The sequence below is a fragment of the Bombus vosnesenskii genome, unplaced genomic scaffold (assembly GCF_011952255.1).
Source record: "Bombus vosnesenskii isolate JDL3184/JDL3185 unplaced genomic scaffold, Bvos_JDL3184-5_v1.1 scf7180000013304, whole genome shotgun sequence".
NCBI classification, from domain to species: domain Eukaryota; kingdom Metazoa; phylum Arthropoda; class Insecta; order Hymenoptera; family Apidae; genus Bombus; species Bombus vosnesenskii.
In genome coordinates, this window is record NW_022882953.1 from 4,103,845 (window position 1) to 4,118,287 (window position 14,443).

Here is a 14,443-nt window from a genome sequence, read left to right on the forward strand (position 1 = left end):
GAATAATCCTTGTAACGTTCAGGTGAAAACGAAAAAGATTTAATAAGAGATTCTACATTAGTACAGTATAGTGGATATACATTTTTGTTCCATAGAGTATACTTCCTTGGGAAATAGTTTGAAAAGTTTTATGATCTGCTAGCTGAATCGAGTTTATGATAGGTACGTGAGTTTTCAATAGTTCGGAGGCTAAGAAGTTCGATTTGATATCTTATAGCAGTATTTTTTGCTCTAGATGTTTCTAGAATAAAAGTTTCTAATTGTACTTGAAATTTGAAGAGATAGTTGCTTATTACTTGTGATTATTAGACTGTGAATTTTTATGCATTTACGGGGAAATTTAAAGGTGCACAAATGAACAGAATGGAAAAATGTCGAAAATATTTAAAACAGAGTACTCGTTGTAACGTTTAATAGATAAAACAAATTTCTGCTAAGGTTCGATAAACAGTGTAAACGATATAAATTAGAATTATAAATAATATTCGAGTGCAGTATTCACGATATTTGGCGTTTATTAAATTAGATATTTTTGACACGTAGGTTTCTACGCAGTCATTTAAAAGATATCGATACCAAAATTGGGACATAAGCATTTCGCAACCTTGCATCGACATGTTTCTCTTCCAGATCAATAAGCACACGCTGAACTTAACCCGGTTATATCAGGAATATAAAACCAAGAATAAATTTATCAAACCGTTTCCCGCTGCCGGAATATTTCAACCTCTGTGTCGGATCTTTATTTTAACGAATAAACGATGCTTAACAAATAAACAGGAAAAGAGAGACAAGCATAGAAAACGAATATAAAACACGAATATAGAACACGAATATGAAACAATTGACAACAAATAGAAGATCTAGAAGAAACTGAATATTTAGTTCGTATCATTGTTTTTGGAGAAATCTGGAATTGGTAATAAAATGATTTGTTTCGTCATCTGGTAATATCATTGTACTTACACATTCGAATTCTGATATTTATCCTTACAGATAGTCACAAGTAAAAGTTGGTTCTTACAGTACTCGAACAATAATATTTGTAGTTTTAATGAATTCGAAAAAAAACAAATGTGTGCATAAAATAATAGAAATACACAGAAACTTCTTTCATTCTCGATTATTTGTCGGGGTTACTTTCCGTGAAATTAACAAAAGAAACACGCGAATGTTTATGCAGAAATGCAATATCCGCCAACGTTAACAATGCATATAAACATCTCGTTTCGATTGTTGGAATCACGAGAGTGATTTAGAAAGCATCGTAATCGAACTTGCATTATTCACACAAATCCTGTTAGAGTGTCTAACTAAACGAATTGATAAAACCTCACGGCTAGTCGTGCATGACGTTGGCTTAAGAACGTCGAGCATTATTCAGAAAGGTACATGTTCACGCGCATTAAGACTAGGTTACCAATCGGTAGATAGATGAGAAAATAGAAACTATAATTATTTCTATAGACTCTCATAAACCATCGTCGATGAAAATTGCTCGCCTAACCGCTTTATCAGTCGAGGAGAATGACATGGTAAAACGTCGCGAATTACACGATTTTTCCATGTCAGACCTAAGGATGTTCAGATCGAGCGATATTGTCACTCTAAATGGTTATGTGGATGTCGGTTTGTTTGGTGAAGTTATAATTTATATGTGTAGTTTATGATTTATTCATGCATATGGATGTATGTATAGGACAGAGAATTGGAGCATTGTATGGATTATTACAGTATCTAATATAGAAGATGATAGATCGATCATTATAGTAGTGTCGAAGATTATAGATTAGCTATTGTAGCAGAACGACTCTGCAACCATGGAGACAGGTAGTATTCTGTTAAACGTACAATTTCTAGCAAATTGACGTAAGCTTTCACAGCTTGATAAATAGGAAATATATCAATGACTTTTTAAACAAAATAATATATAGTACTGACGGTTATAAACTAGAGTTTGGCTTAAAAGATTAATTCTCGACGCATTGCTAGAGCGTTATATTTTATTGTTTTCCCTCGTTGAATCAAGACACGAAACGTTGATTATTACAAATATCAAGAAGTTTCTTCTTTTATGCTTTCTCACAGCTACAGTTTCAGTTCTTATTTGCTGGAAATATTCTACAAGTCTACCGTATAAATTTCCTCGGGAAAGTCAAGGTAAAGCAGTAAATTGCAGAGAAATATTTTCAATTAAACATAGTAATAAATAAACCGATTAATTATAGACTGATACTTTTGGTATCGCAGACAAATTAGGTTAATGAGAAGAATCGAGCGAGAGTGTAGCCTAATTGAAGATACGACAAGACTATAGAGTGGTGCTTGTGCATGCGCACTGGAAGATTTATTTTTAAAGAGAAATATTTCTCAAATAATTAACACGCCAACGTAATTAACATAATTTAACATAATAAAAAATATATTGAGTACATGAACTATCGCAGTTTCTTTGGAAGCTATTAATATCATGTATGCCTGCCTACTGTAATTTGTAAAACATGACTATGGACTCGCAAATGATAGGAGACTTGCATAGCTCGACAATCGTAAACTCGAGATACGCAATGCAGGACAGGCAGAATGTGCAGGGTACAATAAAGACGACGTCGAGTTCGTAAACTATGATGTAGAGCACGTGACAAGTGGAGCAACCAGGTGTTACAAATCATCAGGGGCTGGTGTAACCGATAGAGATTATTAAGCACTCACAGAACGCAATAAAGATTAACCCTGAGTCGTTGAAATTCGGCAAAGGCTACTACTAAATTGTAAAGCATGATGTTATACATCATATTGCAACGGTATAATGAGAAACAAGACCCTTCGTACAGGTGAAAATCGATATAAATCATTAGAAATGCGCAAGGAACGATCTAAATTTACGATGGATTAACAGCATTTAACGTAGCGAGTATAATGAAACTAAAATTTTACGCTATAAAAAATAAGTACGAGATGCAGAATATCGAAGTTATTAACGATTTATATGTCGTATGTTGTATGACGAAGTATAAGAACGAAAATGTTTGATATATAGAGTGTCCGAAAAGAAGGTAGTAATGAGGTCAAGTAGATAAGAAAAATTCATATAAATTTACGTTCGAAAACGCTTTATCGAAGAGTTACAACCGTTTGAAAATTTCTATTGATCGTTTTGGCAGTTACAATAAGTGTGTTCTGCAAGAACGCAGGCTTCCTTCCATTCGTTGAACTCTTTTGAACATACCTGCTGCCGTAGAAATAGTAGTAAACGCACTTGTGCCTGTCTGTCTGAGTCTGTACAACGAGCCTTAAGAATTCTTTGAACGTTTCTAACTCATCAAGAAAGCATTTTCGAACGTAAGTTTATATGAACTCTTTTCATCTGCTTCACCTCTTTAACACATAATATATAATAGATTTTTTATACATATAATAAATAAGTGTGTATGCCTTCGAGTGTTATGTGTATTAATTCAAATTTCCAGTTTTAATGTAAGAAACGTGAGCCTTTTACAGAATCCGAGAAGCATAGAAAAAACGGTAGAGTTCGATAAAAGGACGTTACATTTTGCTAAAAATCGATCGAGACTGTAAAGATTGAATAGATTGTCTTGTAATGCACAGAAGCCAAATGGATTGGTTCGAGACTTGTAAAAGCAGAATAGGTTACCCTGGGACACATAGAAATCGAATAGATTGGTTTGGGACTCGTAGATATCGAACAGGTTGAATAGCTCGGGGCTCATAAAGGTTAAACAGATTGAACCGAAGCGTGCTCAGGTTCGAAACATTGGTTTAGGACACACGAGATAACTTGACAAATACATGTAGAATTGGAGCAAGTGAATATATAAATGCGCGTAAAATTAAATAAACTTGGAAACAACTCTTTCCTACGTAATCGTAATGATTTACTAATTCGATTGAATTTATTTGAATAATCTACGTGCAATGCTCATATATAGGGTGGATGATATATAACTGACTAATTTCAAAGTTTCGCCATTCTGCAACGATGCATATTTTGCTCCGCTTTAGCAATTGTTTTACGGATGCACGGCAAAATAATGACGGAGTCAAGACACTTTGCCAAAATAATTCGTCAATGACGGCAACCTTACGCAAGTTACGTTGGCGATATTATCTGGTAATCTAGATCGTTTGACTTAATCCTCGGTCTGCAATCTTTAAGTCTTTTACGTTCAAGTCTTTTTACGTTTTTGTTTTATTTTACGTTTTGTTTTACGTTTTATGTTGTACGTTTCCAGAATGTCATCCAATAGTTCTTATTTGGTTGATAGTTTCATTTTTATCACATGTGATTTTCGTTCTTTTCAAGCAAAGCGAAATTTGAACAACAATATGAAGAATGTGAAAAATTACTTAAAATTAGCGGTCGATAACGGCCCAGTATGCGGATGAAGGGTTAACCGCACCGGACTTATATACTCATAGCGTTTTTTAAAAACGTATAGTGTATATCGGCGAACCAAATGGCAATTGAGCAGCTAAAAGATGCTATTCGAGAAGCGATAGCGAACATATCATGCGAAGCGTGTGAAAATATAACGAAAAATGCGATCGAGAGGGCTCGACCTTGTACAACGTCCGAAGGCGGAAATCTTTTTGATATTATATTCCATATATAACTTCCAATTAGCTTCCATAACAAATGACTGGTATTAAAAAAACTATTGTCTTCTATCCTGTCTAAGAGTTATTGACAATGAAAATCAGTCAGTTATATATTACGCATTCTGTATATAAAATTTATTCTATTTCGATATTTGAATATTTAACAGACTATTGATTACTCGAGAAACATACGTATTTTGTTCGTTTCATTTTCAGTGATAGATAAGTTCTCCGCATCGTAAGCAGAACGGCATTCGAGATAACCGTTTTTGTCCTGACAATGTAATAATAATTTATGCACGAATTGAGGCCATGAATGCACGGAGATAGGTGATAATCGCGTCGATAAATTCCGTATATTTTATTACGTTTACAATGCGGAACAAAATAGACTACTGTATCGATTTATTATTGTTGCGTGGAATCTTAATCAGGATATGTGCCACGCTACACCATTATTTAATCTCGTATCCATGGAAAATTAAAGAAGAAGGAAAGAAAACATCCACAAATACGCGATAAAATTATGAAATCTTTGTCTTTGTTCCATTAGTTATCGAAACAGAAATAGTATCAGCTAACAATGCGTTGTAAATAATATATACATATATCGCGATTGTTCATTGCCAAAAGACACAAAGACGCTTCACAATTGTTCGTAATTATTTTCCAGCCAGAGATTGGATACAATGATCTGTTGCCCCATTTACTAATGGCCCGTGCACGAGTTAATTTCGTTAAGAATATCAAAGGCAGAGATACACAATATGTATTCCTTTTCGTATATTGTGAAATCTAATATAACACGGTAAAATCGAATTTCTTCTTATGAAATGAAATGCTTTTTACGGCGCCGAGTATTTTTCTAATATATTTACAATGGTTGTAGAAAGTATTCTTTAAGACAGAATAACATTTTAAAAATCGGACCGAACTGGACTTGAGTCTTTCTTGGAAAGTTAGAAGGACCAATTTACTAGATGACATATAAAAAACATTTTCAGAAAACTGCAATTCGATGGAATCTTTAGCACGTATATAGTTGACATAAATCTACAAAATATAAAAAGCAATTTTTGCTATTTTCTTCGCGATTCCGATGTATTGTAATCTTGTCAATATTTTTTATACGTCATCTAACAAGCTAATTCTCCTATTTTCTAAAAAAAAAAAACTCAATTCGTTTGGTCCTATTTATTTATTTCACTTTCAAAAAGTTGTTCCGTTTTAAAGGAATGTAGGAATACCATCTATACTTATCGTTTTTCCTATTATCTGTTTCCTATCCATTTATTTTCAGTATTTCAGGAACTCCGTTTTCAATTTTCGCTCTCTTGGTTCATTCAAAATAATCCCATGCATGTTTCCATTCAACTCAGAACTCTAATCATTCTAGCATTATTTTAGTATTTTCAAAAGCTTTCATTGCCAGAATAAAGGATATCATAAATGAGCAACACCATAATGAGAATATCTAAAGGTTGATTTTCATGAACAACAGAACTCCATTTATTGAAACGAAATATTAATGCCCAATTAAATAATCCTCCTGTCGACTAAATCTATTTATTTGTACGTGAATGAATTATAATATGAACGACTTGGTTGCCAACGGATTTAGGTAGGTGCATTTTCTCATATTAATGTTAAAAATTTATCGTACAATAAAATGTTATTGCTAGGAAGGAATCGTTTACCTCAGAGCTTAGCTTGTTAATCTTCAAGATATAATAAATAGCTTGTATTTTCTTAAAATAAGCAACACAATATTTTAAAAAGCCCATTTTTACAAAGTAACGAATACGGAGACAGTACTGTGCCCGAATATTAACGTAACTGTAAACAGAATTCTATTGTAACGCCAATATTACAAGTAACTCTTTTTAATTGTAGTAACGCGTTCCAAAATACAAAATTAAATTTGATCTTCCAAATAAGGTTCACACTTGTCTGAATCATAAAAAACATTGAGAAAATCATTATTTCCTCAAAGATATTAATTTGTACCACCAATTACGATATTGTAAGTTACCGACTTAGCTCTAATATACACTGTATTATATTCATTAAGTTTAGGCTAATTCCAGTGTACTGATATAGTATACTATATATGATATATGTTCAAAACATATAGATACAATTATACAAATTTGTAATTTGCCTTATTGTAGTCTTCGTTTCTTCTATACTATTGTTACGTTTTGGTTAATCGCTAATGACCAAAAAAAAAAAAAAAGAAAAATACTCGACGCGACCATACATTATGCATTACGCATACATTCGCATTACGCATACATTATGCGCAAGCATTCCTTAAAGATATGTTCACGTGCCAATATTACGAGACTAACGTTCGTCATTTATATCCATTTTAAACGTTCGAACATCGAGGTGGTCGCGGCAAATTTTAGAAACCGCGACCACCGAGAGTTTCGGGCATTACGATGACTTTCCTTAAATGCGAATTTACCTTTGTTCTAATGAGCGGCAATTCAAATGCCAACGATATTATGGTAATTTCCTCGATAATCGATTTCGCGTTGCTCCACGACCCTACCTGTGACCGCGATTTCACTTTTCCGTTCCTCCGGATAGCTGCGAGGGCAATAACGTTTTATCGCGGTTACGCGGATTGGCGCGCGCTGTCATAATCGTGCGGGGAGTCGGTGAGCGATTCAAGTGCTAACATATCGTAGAAAAAACGTTAAAACTTATCGATAAGACCGTATCGCTGCACCAACACCGACCGATTACGCGTAAAAGCAACCGGTCAGTGTTAAACCTAATTAAAAAAAAAAAAAAAAAAGAGAACAAAAGGAAAGAGTAAGGAAGAAACGTTGCATCATTTTCTCGTCCTAAATTCAGATTTTACGAGCTGAAATATTATTTGATTGTACATACTAACGAATGGAAGCCTAATGTGACTCATCGTTAGTGGTAAATTCTATTAAATAATCCTAATTTCAATTAAAAAAGAAAGAACGAAATAAAAAGGAAATGTTAGATTATTTTTCTCCCTGGTACGATCAGCATTTTCTTTAATTAAGCAAAATATATCTTTTTCTTTAAAGAATTCCAGCATGTATTTAATCCTGTTTGTATTTAACCCACGATCCTCGTCGAAATTTTTATATTTCAATCTTGCTCTCATCTCAGCAAGAAAGAAGGATTTGTAAAGTAGCGAGAAAATGTTTACTATAAAATCGAATGAAAAAATTACGTATACTAACAAGACTTTTTCATATTTTTCCAAAACGCCGGAGATATTTTTTAACATTATACAAATATACTTAGGTGGAAAATGAACGTGGCAGAATTAAAACGCTGGTAGCCGTATTAGAGTCAATTCAAATAGGCCGTCATTCCTGTGTTTCCTTTCTTATCAGCATATAACTGCATTTTCAATCAAGTGGAACACCGTTATTCATTAAAACATAGTACCCGCTTGCCTCAAGGAAATAGTAATATAAATAATATTAACAGTTACGTTCACCATATCAAACCTAGTTAGTTTGATAAGTTACACGCCTCAAGCTAACTAACGTAATAAATCGAGTCCATGTAACAAAAATGGTAACAGATCCATTATTCGATCAGCTAATTATTTCTACGTCCTGCTTTCCAGTAAGGATCCCGCTAACAGTTTAATAACTTCACCTTGATCGCCACGAGAATTACATTAAATTATGTAAGAACAAGCGAACCGTATTCAAAAACCGGTAAAACGAGACCCTGACACCGCTTTCGGTATCCCCGCTTGATACAACGCTATGAAATTGCAGCATGTGCATTTGAATGTGCATATTGAATCGAACAATTTTTTGGGGGCGTTAAGGAAGAAGACTAAAAAATACAGAGAGTAATAATAGCGTTTCATTAATTACGTTTTGGTTCGGAATAGTATATTGTTTTGTCTTCGCATTTACGCTCTAGTTCAGGATAGAATGAATTATGGGCTTCTATCTGAATATTTTTCTGCCTGCTTCTTGCATATTTTTCAAATCTATTAAGACGTAGGATAATGAATGTTTAATTTGCAACGTTGTTCCACGCAACAATAGATACATAATAGATTTTTTGTAGAGATCTTCTTTCGTCCAATATTCGAACGAGTATATTTTTTTATTTTCGAGAAACGACTATAATTAATGGACTGCGGATTTTTATGTATTCATGGAGGATTCGAAGACTCAAAAATGTATAATCTGGAAAGTTGTATAAAATGTCCAAAATGTAGTACTCGTTGTAATATTTAGCAGATAACAAAGATTACTGCTCAGATTCTATCTTCTGAATTATATTGAGAAAAATATAAATTTGCGTTATAATATCTTAATTTATTTGATTATTAATCCTGCGTATCGTATTTCTACAATATTTTTTAATTATTTCGAGTTTCCATGTCTAACCCTTAATTTGCAATAGGCAAATTTTTATTCGCTAAAAAATTGGTGAGAATAAAAGGTTACTATCTAATAACAATATTTTACGGATATCTATAATTTGTTTCTCTGTGAAATCTAATTCTAATTTTTGAAAACCTTTCTCACGGAAGCATGCCGCGATTATCAAACAAAATTTCCGAGGTTTCGATAACTCGCACCCACTAATCTTTGTAAATTAGGTGTTGAAAATTCAACGAAGTTTTAATTTCGCTGAATTAGTTATCAATGAGAGTTACAAATTTAAGCACCGTCGCGGTAACAAATCTTGCACGGTTTCAGGTGAAATGGTTTCTACAGTAGGATCAATTTGGATCAGTTCAAAGCAGTTTCATTAATCGAAACGAATGGGCTCTACCTGTGAACGCGTTGAAAATGGCGTTTCGAAGGCAACGAATTATTCGACTGGCGACGACAGCTCCGATTCGGTTGGCTTTTCTTGTTCGATCGGTCGAATTTCGTGGCCCCTGTTCATCGCCGATGAAAACGCTTCATTGCCGCGAATAAAATCCCTGACATTTCCATGTAACCATGCCCAGCCAGTTCGACATTATACGCTTGAATTCGTTCGTCAAATATCACGTGTACAGTGAGATCATAAGCGAGATCAACTCCGTGTTGGATTCCAGACTTTTCCCACAGTTGGAATATTGTTTCACGAATGTGCAAGAAATTGATATAAACACTAGTTCTCCATTTGTTATTTTCATCTATTATTTATTATTAATTTTTTATATCTTTCATTTCCATCTTTCCTGTTTCTTAGTTTTGCTATTATTTTCGTTTATTCTCTTTCTATTGTAAATTAGCTGTTTCAAGTAATTTTAAAATTTTTACTTTCAAATCTTTCTGTATTTCAAAATGTATATACAACTGTATAGTTTGTTAGTTCTCATCTATTAGAACGATAAAAGACTATTTTAGTTTTGGCTTTCTAATCGATAATACGAAGAGATACATTCGTATCAAGTAAGGAAATTATCCTGCAGATAATTTCATAACGAGCGAACTGCTTCAACGATACTATTACTTTTACTTAAACACTTTGGAGTGAACTTTAGACTTTAGATCCGACTAAATTATTTTCTACGACGATGTCATTTCCATTTGCTTGTGCATTTAAAAAGAAGAAATTCTTCTACTTTCTTTATAATTCACAGAACTGTAAAAATAGCCGTTGCTTTTTGCTATATTTTTAATTATATCATCAGGTACACTGTCAATATATACTTTAATTTCCTACTTCATTCTTTACCTCTCAACCTTCGAAATAAGACAATATTTACCAGAAACATTTTCTCCGGCCCTACTTCGCTATATCAACGCAACATTCTTTCTCTGCAGAAACACCCCGTACATCTGGAGCCCTCTCGTTCCCTTCTTTCTCCGCGTAGCATCTCTTTTCAGGCGTAAATTTTCTCCCCTTTTTAACAACGGCTCCGCTTTTCTGGCTCCTGTCTCTGGGAACGGCTCCGCCACTCGACAGCTCTGCAACTTTTAATCCTGAAGACCCTTTCTTCCACTCTGGCTAGCAGCAACGGTATACGTAACGTGGATCTGAATAACGACTCATCGAGTCGTGCAATCGGCGATTACCGAAAATTGCTGTCCATTCACCGGCTCGTCTTTCGCCTAATGAATTACACGATCGACCCGTGCAATTATTCTTCCCTTCTATTCCTCTTTTTCTTCTTGCTCCCTTTTCCCGTCGTTTCCGGCGCGTCCTTCTGTGTCTCTTTGTCTCGAGATCAAATAAGCGCGTGGAACTTTCGCTGGTGAAAGCGATCGTCGATACAAATAAACCGCATATTACGATGGCCGACCTTGGCGTCACAGAACCCGACCTTTGAAAGTAAAACTCGCTCGTTCGCGTTTTGCAACTGTAAGGGTTATGCAACTAGCAGCATACGGATAATCGTCGGCTTTTTGCTCGTTGCTCTCGTTGTTATCGATTTAGTTCTCCGTGATCTTCTAAATTGGATCCTTCTGTTTTCTTTGGAGGTAATTTGTGGAATATTTCTTATAACGGAGATTACCAGGAGGTAACGACGAAGCAGAGATTTTTTTCAAAAGAGTGATATCGCTATCGTAGTTGGACGAGTATAATTTTTCAAGCGAGTACAGGTGTAGAATGAAATTGTTTTTATCGACACGCTCAGTATATATACAAAGTAATGATTATGAAGTTGTTTAAAATCGAATGTATTACTTAATCCAAAGATTAAGTCAATCGTACCAACATTATTAAGTTTATGATCGGTGTTGACTGGTTTGTATATGTTTCCTCTTTCGTAATTAAATATAAGTTTGTTAATTTCGGATTTGTAAAAACTTGGTATTCTCGCTGTTTCGGAGCAGTTCGGCTAGACTTGTACTTACGAAGAAAAAGAAAAATGACCCGGAAACTGCAATTCACTTTGAAAGAAGCAGATCGTATACTTGTTTTAAGCATATAATATACTATATATTAAATACTCTGTAATAGTATATAATGTACCATGTACGAAAAAAATAATAGATCGAGCCTTATGTGGAAAATGATACACAAATGCAAGCAATGTCTGTTTGAATGTTTTGTGATCTTGAGATGGACGAAAGAGGACCCCGAAAAGAAATATTTACCACTAACGATCTAATATAAGCGTATAGAAATATTAAAAACAAGTTGAGAATTATTTCAAAGTACTTAGACGTTCATACTCGAATCAAGTTCAACGAAGGATGGATATTTACTTAAAAGAGACTAATTGTTTCGATTGTATAATTATTAAACGATTGATAAATGAAGTCCAGTAGGATTCCAAAACAACTGGAGCAAAGTTATTGAGCAACTATCGTGTTTCACCACGAGCGAACATTCAACGAGAATGATTAATCGTTTGACAAGATCCAGATGCTTGCGATACTCCTCTTACAAGTTTCACAGCATTAACCAATATCCTTCCTGGCTATCGTCAGTGACCAAGCTCTGAAAGATTCTTTAATTTCGTAACGTTAATTTCCCTTCATTTTCACAAGCGCAAAACGTTGGTCAAGAGCGTGGAGAACTTCCGCGAAACAGGCTTTTTCCTCTTGCCGCTTCATTCGGTAGGGAACGCTTTACAATTAAACAGATTGCGCCCAGGCAATGTTGGAGCCATTTTAATCTCGCGACTGCTACTTTCTTCGGCGTTCCGCTGCAAACATCTGCCGCGAATCCTCCTTCTTCTCGGCACAACCGAGAATTCCTCTGTCAAAGTAAGCAAACGCAATTAGAATCGCGTTTTTGATTCTGTCGCCGCTAATGCTAAGCGAAATATTTAGAGAGACGGGAGGAATTTCATTTCCCCGATCTGCTGCAATTCGTCTAAATACTTCCGTTCCACGCTTGTCTTCAGTCCTGTTTACTTCGTTCTCGTCTATTGATAACATTAACAAGTTAATAGCTGCTGACATGGCAAGTTTTTATCGTTTCTAAACTACCACACGTTACATTAATCGTCAGTGGCATTGAAAAAACGGAGAATTTGTAGTTGTTTCTTTCAATTTCAAGTAATAACAAGCGATACAAAGAACGATATTTGAAATGGTTAAATGTCAGAGTTGAAAATTTTTAGTAGACACAGAAAAAAAGAAGGCGTGTCTGTTAATTTCGTAATTTACATTATTCGGGGCTTTTAAAATTTATCATTTTTACGAACTTACGAACTACATTATACTATTGTTCATGTTTTATCACAATGTAATTAGCACATAGGATCGTAGCTCTATCATTTTAAGTTCTAGAATAAAATAAATTATTCTAGCACTTACAACTTTCTTTGCCTTACTCCACGTATAATTTACGCTCTCTTGCACTTTCTTTTACATTCTCAGCATTCGTATCGCTTATTATTTCAATCGATCGTTGTGTTTGTTGTGATCGCAGGACCTTGCTGCCTTCTATCGTAGAATTTTGCATTAAGCCGACATTTAACACTAGAACTACCACACCAGTCAAAATGACTAGTTCTACAATTTTATGAACGTGTCAACTCTTGTTTAGGGATCATGGTCCCAGATGGATTAATAATATAAAAAATGTACTACATAACATTGAATTCCTTCTGTAAGAAAGTAATAAATCAATAAATATAAAAATATTCTATTATTACGTATTTTTTAAAGAACAGTTATTTTGATTGGTTTTGATAGAAATAGTTTCGTATTAACTATCGGTAGTTCTAGTGTTAATCCGTTTGCAAGGAACGTCGTTGCATTGATACGCCAAACCTTTATTTCAACGTTCACAACATTCCTTGCTCGACACTCGTCGCATCATTTATTGAAAATGTATAATACGAAGCAATGTTTTTAGGTAGCCGATATTCCAGACCTTTACCCATTGTATTAAAAGTAGGAATCGTGAAACTACACTTAGAGCCACGGATTTCCGTTTTCTTCTCGTTCGATTATGCATGTGAAGGCACGTGTGGTTTTGGGAATGTCGGGTGGCTTTAAAGACTGCTTCATTGCGAATTCCACGCGATAATGTCATCAATCTCCTCGCATCGCGGCCGGCCTCTCTCTGATCCTTTCACGTTGTTTCTTTTCTTCCGTTCTTCGTCATCTTGGTCCTCGTTTCATCTTCATCCCCCTTCGTCCACTTATTCTCTACTGCCTTCGCTTCGTTTTCTGACTTCCCTTTTTCTTTTCGAAACTCGTTCCTAACGGTATGCAGATATATTCATGAAATTGCTCCGTGAACGTGAGCAGAAGCGCATGGAACTGGCAACAAATTGTAGATGCTCGTCTTGAAGGCTATAGAATCAATTCTCCGTTACGTAGAAGGGAACGCGGGAACAGAAGGGAAAGAGAGAAAGAAAGAAAAGGAGATAAGCGAGGGGAGAGAAGGAAAGTTAGAAAAGAAAACAAAAAAAGAAAAAAAAGAAGAAAAAGGGACGGCGGAAGGAAAGGAACGAAAGGATCCGCAGTTTCCGCGATGCGGCAGTAATCACGACCAGCTAATTAGGGCGGTAATTTCTGCTAATTGCTTTCATTAGTACAGACCGAACTACCGTCTTCTTTATCGCCGATATAATTTTATAATTACGTCGATTTCACGGTACCATGTTTTATAACTGTGCTTCCTGTGTCAATTGGCCGACTTTGAGTCGTGGTTAGAGTCTACGAAGCACAATGTCCATAGCATTTTATTGTGATTTCACGTGAGTCTGTTTTATTTATTAAACAGCGACCGCTTCACTTTTACTCTGTTCTTCTTGGTAACTTCGTAAGAATTGTTTCTCGGTATTTAGATTCGAAGAATTAATAATTCGAAATATAGTCTTCCGTAATTATAATTGTGGAAAAGCGACTTAATAATAAGTGCTATAGATGCGTGTTATACGTTAAGAACGTCT

At 34.9% G+C, this 14,443-nt stretch overlaps 1 protein-coding gene across 1 annotated transcript in view; it reads right to left on the reverse strand.

The window, feature by feature from the left end:
* The window catches only part of LOC117234375 (icarapin-like), a 55,026-nt gene that overhangs the window by 3,960 nt on the left and 36,623 nt on the right, over positions 1–14,443 (reverse strand). The gene's annotated exons all lie outside the window — the stretch shown is intronic.